We start from the raw sequence: 7873 nt of genomic DNA, 5'->3' as shown, positions 1-7873 counted from the left end.
TTCTTTTATTTTAAAACAGGGTCTCACTAAGTTGTGGAGGATCCTGATTATCTGTGACTGGCAGCGAACCGGGATCCTCCTGTCGCAGCCTCCCAAGTACTGGGATTACAAGCGTGCACCACTACGCCAGGCTAGAGTGTAAATTTTAAAATGAAAAAGCTACTAAAAATGGCATTGTAAATGATACTGGAAAAGAATAAATCCAGGCGCACTGTGGAACTTTGCAGACCTGCCGCCTCAGGTTTGGACCTCACAGCTCTTTTGGGAAGTAGCCACTTAAAGAACAATTTCATTGGGGCTGAGCCTCTCCGCCGCGTCCGCCCCGGAACTCATTCCGCATGCGCACCACAGCCTACGCCACTTGGTCTAGTCACCTTCCCCGCCCCCGAATCCTGGCTTCCTACTGGTCTGTTTCGAGGGACCGCCCCTCAGGGCCGACCAATGTGGAAGCCACTTCGGGGCTCCGCCCTCCTCGCCGGCAGCGTGGGGCTGCTCTGCTCGCTAACCTGGGCGGCCGGCGGGGATGGCGGCGGTGGCGGTGGCGGTGGCTGCGGGCCGGCTGTTGAGGCTGCGAGCTGCCCGAGCGGGGGGGCACTGGCGTCGGCTGCGTGGCGAGGGACTGGCGCGGGGCTTCCTGCAACCCGCCTTGGCTGGCGAGAATGCAGCCCCGACGCGGCAGGTGGCTCACTTCACTTTCCAGCCCGACCCGGAGTCCCAGGAGTACGGTGAGCCGGGGGGCGACCCTGTCCAGTCCCGCCGCCACCAGACTCCCGGGGCCCGCGGGAACTCGCAGGACAGCCGCCCCGCCGAGCGGCCCGGGGGCTGCCTGGCCGATGTCCTCTCATCCTTGCTTAATCTCCGCCTACTCTACAACCTCTGTCTCAGGGACTGACTGTTCTCCCAGTGTTTTTGTTACTGTTAAGCCCTCGAGACACATCCTCCAGGCACCTGCAAGACAGGTGAGAGGGCACAGCACCTTCTTGGACGGCCTGAGAGTGGAGAAGTGGTGCCCAAGGGACTCCTCCCCTTCCTGGTTCTCCATCCCTGCTTTCCCACCACAGGCCTTAGGTACTGTTAACAGCTTGCCCAGGACGGGGCCTCCAACTTCAAGAAGGCGCAGTTAAAAGAAAGATTCTCCCTCTTTGCTTATAGTAGATAAGAATAAGGTGAGGGACCAATTAACTGAATTGATCTTTCCAAGGTCACAGAACAGTTTCCTCTTGGAGATGGGAAAGAATACAGGCCTTTTGGGAGGCTGAGGCAGGGAAATGACAAGTTCCAGACCAGCCTGGTCAACTTAGCCAAACCCTGTCTCAAAATAAAATAGGAAGGGCTGGAGATGGAGCTCAGTGGTAGAGCACAAGCCCAGCACGCTAGCTGCCCTTGGTTCAGTCGCCAGTGCATCCCCTCACCCCCTAATGAACACTCAAGAATCCAGGCTTTTTATTTGGGACTAGTTCTGAGCTTGCACTGGGCCTTAGCTAAGGAGGGGTGATCCATGCAGGTGATGGGAGGAGGAAACTATGGGGAGGTTAAGTAGCAAATGCCGAATAGTATGGCTGTTGCTTGACTTTGATCATTTCTTCTGCAAGTTTTATGTAATCTTCTAAAGATCCAGTGTCTCTTATCAGAATATCAGGAAACAGTACACACATTTTCTTGTTTACTTGTCCAGTGACTTCTTATGTGCTAGGGCTGACATTTTTGGAAGTATGCCTTTACTTGTTAATAATAGGAATATTTCTTGAGTGCTTATGATTGGAAAATACTGAGCTGGGAAATTTACATTCATCATCTCATTCAGTTAAATACTATGTAATGTTTTTACTTCCCTTTTGAGTTAGATTCACTTAGATCTTGAGGTGGTTTATCCAAGATTACACAATTAACTTAGTTTTGGAATCTCAGATTCTAGAGCTGCCATTTAAATAAGGTATTAAATGCATGTAGAAATAATTTGCTTCTTAAGAGCTTGTCCCTGTTTTGTGTAATAGTAGATAGTAGATACCATAAAGGTGAATAGCATTTTTTTTTGTCTCCATCAACAAGAAGAACCTTTAATGCTGTCTGTACAGCAAAAGAAACTTTGTCCCAGTGTTGGAGATTGGACCCAGGGTCATTTTACCTTCGAGCTACACCCCTATCCCTTTTTATTTTTTGACTGAAAACAGGGTCTCACTAGGTTGCTGAGAATCTCAAAGCGTTGCTAAGACTGTCCTGGAACCTGCAATCCTCCTGTCTCAGCCTCCCAAGTACTGGAATTACAGGTGTGTGTCACCACACTCAGCTGAGCATAGGTCTTCTTAATTGCTCTTTCCATAATTGTGAAATTACTAAAATCTTAGTTATACCACATTTATATGTTGTTATAAAAATAATACAAGTATATAACATGATTTGCATAATGGAAAAGTAAAAAAAAAAGTGATTTTTACCACTATAGCAAATATTTCTAGCATTTTTGGTAAATTCTTACAGTTTAGTGTATTTTCTGTAATTGTAGTTTTATTTATTTTTTTAAAATTTTTTATTGGTGCACTGTATTCATACATCATAGTGGGATACAAAAAAACTTTTGTAGACATACATGCACACATCGCCCAGTCAGCCCCCACCTGATCCCCACCCCATTTCCTCCCCATCCCTCCTTCCCATGCTTGGCTTAGTGGTTGACATCTAGTATTATAGCAATTTATCCAAAATTAAAAATGATAATCTCACGTAACAGTTTCATTTGTCTGATACCAAGCTTTTGATAACTTAAAGATAACATTTCAATATTTCTTTTTGCTTCCTTTCTTACCAGAAAATATTTTTTTCTTTTTTTTTTTTTAGGTGAAACTATCATATATTTATATATTTATTTTTCAGAAAAAATCTATCCTAATATGGAATATGGACTCTAGATACCCAAAACGATCTCGAAAAAGAACAAAGCTAGAAGATATATATTTTCTGATTTCAAACCATATAAAGCTACAATAATTGAAACAGTGTAGTACTGTTCTAAAGGCAGATATATAAATCATTGGATTAAATAAAAGCCTAGAGCTAAATTCTTCCATATATTGTCAAGTTATTTTTGACAAGGTTTCCACGAACATTTGGTGGAGGAAATAATAATCTTTTAACTAAATATTGTTGAAAAATAATAATTACATGAAAAAGAATAAAATTGGACCCTTACATAATCCCATATACAAATATATATAAAAGACTTAAATATAAAATAAAAATATATAAAAGACCTAAATATAAATCTTAAGACTGTAAACTTTTAGAAGAAAATCTGGGTCATAAAACCTCACAACATTTGAAATTGGCAGTGATTTATTGGATATGATTTCAATGGCACAGGCAACAGAAGGGTATACAAACTCCCTAAAAAATAAAATATTGTGTATCTAAAGACAATGTAAACAGAGTTAAAAGTTACTGATAGAATGGGATAAAATATTTCCAAATGCTATATCTGAAGGTATATTAATATTCCAACTAGAAATCCTAAAAATTAACAACAATAAAAGCAAACAATACAATTTAGAGATAGGTATAAGACTAACATAAATAATGAATCTCCACAGAAAACTAATCTTAGTTGTCTGTTGGATGGAAAATCTTGTTTCTTTGGTTCTGGTGTGTTACCTATTTCTTCTTTGTAGTTAATCTCTTTGAGTATTTTCTCTAGCGCTGTTTTTTTTTTTTTTTTTTTTTTTTTTTTTTGGTGGTACTGGGGTTCCTGGAAGCCCTTCTTCCTCCGGGCTACACTCCCAGACCTATTTTATATTTTTGAAACAGGGTCTCTTATGCCAGCACGGCTGGCTTCGAACCTGCGCGATCCTCCTGTCTCCGCCTCCCAAGCGCGGGGATTACAAGCGTGCGCCACCATGCCCGGCAGTTAGCGCTGCTTTTGAAGACATAAATTCCTTCAGTTTCTGTTTGTTGTGGAAGCTTCTTATTTCCCCATCTAATTTGATAGAAAGTTTTGCTGGGTAGGAAATTTTTGGCTGGAAGTTGTTTTCTTTCAGAGTTTGGAATATGTTACTCCAAGCCCTTCTGGCTCTCATGACTTGGTTTGGGAAATCTGGAGTGATTCTAATTGGTTTGCCTCTGAATGTCACTTGGCCCTTTGTTTTTGTTGCCTTTAAGATTCTCTCCTTGGCTTCCACATTGGTCATTTTGACAATTATTTGGTGTGGGGATCTTCTTCTCTGATCCTGTCTAAAGGGGGTTCTATAAGTTTCTTGGACCTGTGTATTGACCTCTAGCTCTATGTTTGGAAAATTTTTTGCTATTACTTCCTTGAAGAGATTGTTGATCCCTTTGGTTTCACCTTTTTTTCCCTCCTCTATTCCAATTATTCTTAGGTTAGCGCTCTTAAAATGGGCCCATATTTCTTCAATGTCAGATTCCTGCTGTTGGATATTTTTTTCTAGATTAGAAACTATGCGTCATTTTTGGATTGCTCATCTTCTAAGAGCGAGATTCTATTCTCGATGTGGTCTAATCGGTTGTTTGTACTTGAATTGAGGCCTTTACTTCATTAATTGCATCCTTTATCTCTTTTTGGCTCTCTCTGAATTCTTTTCGAAACACCTCTATTATTTCTACAGTTATTTTCTTGATTTGATCTTCTAGAAATCTCTGAATTTCTGTTTTATTGGGTTCTGATGTTGTGGGGTTGTGGGCATTCATTGCTCCAGTATTATTCCTCTTTCCCATGATTTCGGAAGTTTGAGCCTTCTCTGGGTTCTTCCCTTGGGTCACTACGACTTCACTTAAGGTGTTCTGGATCTCGAGTCTGTGGTATCTCAGACCCCACTAGTCCTTTACTAGAGTCTCAGACCCAGGGAGTCAATAGAGGCTGCTTTAGACTATGGGGGGTGCCAGGTTGCGCATTCTCCTATGGTGTGATATCTCTGCCACCGCCACTCCTCCACTGGGTCAAGTTCCTGGGAGTCAGTATTGGGATTTTTCCTCTGGGGCCCACAATTTGACTCTCTGTTCTTGAGTACGCAAATGGAGCTGTAGTGGACTCGGTGAATTTGCTGCTGCTGCCTCCGGTGGCAATATGGTGCCGCTGCCACGCCCTTGGCCGTGATGTTGGCATATTTCTTCTCTGGTTTTGAGCTCTGCTCTGAGTCCCTCGGCTCGCTGCCCGCTGCTCCTTTCTGGAGCCTGGTGGGCTGTTGAGTGCGTTGGTCTGTAGCCGTAGCTGTTCGGTGAGCTTGCCGCTGCTGCCAGCAGTAAGGCGCTGCTGTCGAGGCCGGTGTATCTCCTCTGTGGCTCTGTGGCTCCGTTCTGAGTCCCTCTCCTCTCTGGGGCTGGTGATTTTTTTGTTTCTCTAGTGATGGTGTTTTCTGGCTATGAAAGGCGCCGATTTTGTGGTAATAGAGGTTGGTTGTTAGTGGGGCTCTTAAGCCCCGCTTTTCTTGGTCACCATCTTCCCGGAAGTCTGTATTTAGTTTTCTGTAATTGTAGTTTTAATACAAATATGATTTGCATTATTTAACCAGAAACCTTTTCCCAAAAGGCTACATGGTTGTTTTAACCTCTGTAAGATTTAGGAGAAGATATGTTTCAAAGAGTAGAGATGCTGCAGTTCAGTGTTTAGCATTACATTGTTCTAGGCCCTGTCTTGTCCCTGCCACCTGTGATTTTTGGAGTTATCACTTACCTTGGTTTCTTTATAAGTAAGGGGTTAATAACAATACCTACTGCAGAAAGCAGGTAGGTGGCCTAAATAAGATGTTTATAGTATACTTAATGCAGTGTTTGACAACTAAGAAGCACACATTCAGTAAATGGAAACTTTTGATAATTACTGCTGTACTTTTGTTGTTACAATTTTGCAGTCTTATAAATAATGCAGAAATAAGCAGTTCATGTATATATAGCTATTATCTATCTGAAATTATATCTTCAGGTTTGAGCCTCGATGTGAGATTTCTGACTAAAAAATATGAATGCTTTAATGTATTTTTATTTTTTTTATTTTTCAGTACTGTGGATGGAACCCACAGGTATTCTACCTCTGAGCTATACTCCCAGCCCTATTTTTTTTCTTTATTTTGAAACAGGGTCTCACTGAGTTGCAAAGGGTCTCAGTAAGTAGTAGCTGAGGCTGTCCGTGAACTGCTGTCCTCCTGTCTCAGCCTCCCAAATGCTGGGATTATAAGCGTGCGCCACCACGCCCAGCTCTTTAATGGATTTTTAAATGCATAGTCCAGATAACCAGTTTATACTCCATCTATAGAAGAGTATATGAGTGCTATGGTATATTAAATATGAGAGTATATAAGAGTATATGTGTTGTTAATGCTAAAATTGGTGCACTTGCACACACACACTCTAGGGTATTTGTACTGGGGATTGAACCCAGGGACATTTTACCTCTGAGCTATATCACCAGCCCTATTTTGTATTCTTTATTTTGAAACAGGATCTCACTAAGTTGCGGCCTAAGTAGCTGATGTGGGCCGCAAACCTGCGATCCTCCTGTCTCAGCCTCCCAAATACTGGGATTAAAAGCATGTGCTACTACGCCAGGCTTGTACTTGGTTTAAATTTGCATTTATTTCATTTCTGTTGAGGAGCCTTTTCCTATTTATTTATTTATTTTGCTGAGAGCCTCACTGTGTTGCTAAGACTGTCCTGGAACCTGCAATCCTCCTGTCTCAGCCTCCCAAGTACTGAAATTACAGGTGTGTGTCACCACACTCAGCTGAGCATGGGTCTTCTTAATTGCTGTTTTTATTATTTATTTATTTTTGCAGTAGTGGTGATTGAACCCAGAGGCATTCAACCTCCAAGTTATACCTCCAGCCCCCTTTTTTTTTTATTTTTAATTTTGAACCAGGGTCTCACTAAGTTGTGGAAGGCCTCACTAAGTAGCAGAGGCTGGCTGGGAACCTGTGATCCTCCTGTCTCAGCCTCCCAAGTACTGGGATTACAAAGGTGTGCCATTACACCCGGCCATATACTTTTTTATTAGATTTGTTTTCTCTTGTGAATTGTGTGTTCCATGCTTTTTTCATATTTAAACAGTTGCACAATTTTTTTCTGTCAGTCTTAATACTCTACCATTACTGAGTAACTGCTTTCTTGCATTTGTTGTAGACATCAGTTCATAATCCTCACAATAACCTGAACAAGACAGTATAATGCTCAGAGCTTAAACCCTAGTGTGTCTGACTTGATAACCTACATTTTAGCCTTATCCACTAAATTTTTTTATAGTAAAGATATTAACTTTCTGCCTTTTGTGTATGCTGCAAATACTTTTCATTCTTTAATTTTTTTCGACATATAAAAGGGGCTGCATAGCGAGGTGGTGGTCACAGTGCATTCTGATTTGGTGTCATTTAAGTTGCATGGCAAGCTTTAATAAGGCATCACCTCTGCAAAGACCAGGTGGAGCAGTGTTTTTCAGGGAGAAATAGAAAGGAGGGCGGGCTGCGTGGTGGAGCTGGTGCTGTAGCCACCGAGAAAGACATTGTGGTTGGTGTTTTGAATAGGGGGAGGCAGGCAGATCTCTTGAAGATCAGGGCCCTTTGAGAGGATGAAGGTTTTCTTTTCAGTATTAGAGTTTATAGGGAAAAGAACATAAGTAAAGATAGATTAGGAAGCATGGTGTTTGTATGAGGAATGGGGAAATTGTGAGTTTATTTGGAGGAAAAAAGGAAGGAGTAGGAAGTGCATTTGAAAGGGTAAATGTTGCCTTAAAATTTAGAATAAAGGTCTGGGGATTGAATGAATTGCTATCTACAGTATGCCCCAAACTCTGATTATGCATTTCACGTGGATTCAAATTATATTATATTGGCCATGGCAGACTCTTGATGATGATGATTCTTCTTCTTCTTCTTCTTCT

General features: G+C 41.8%; 1 protein-coding gene across 1 annotated transcript in view; it reads left to right on the top strand.

Annotated features, from left to right (window-relative positions):
- Positions 1-544: 544 nt before the first annotated feature.
- The window catches only part of BCKDHB (branched chain keto acid dehydrogenase E1 subunit beta), a gene marked incomplete at its 3' end in the record, with an annotated part of 243016 nt that continues 235687 nt past the window's right edge, over positions 545-7873 (top strand). Inside the window, exon 1 of the mRNA XM_080700665.1 lies at positions 545-725. The remainder of the gene's footprint in view (positions 726-7873) is intronic.

The sequence above is a fragment of the Muscardinus avellanarius genome (assembly GCF_963383645.1).
Source record: "Muscardinus avellanarius genome assembly, chromosome: 8".
NCBI lineage: Eukaryota > Metazoa > Chordata > Mammalia > Rodentia > Gliridae > Muscardinus > Muscardinus avellanarius.
Note: the sequence above shows the minus strand (reverse complement) of the source record. Positions and strands in the feature narration are given on the sequence as shown.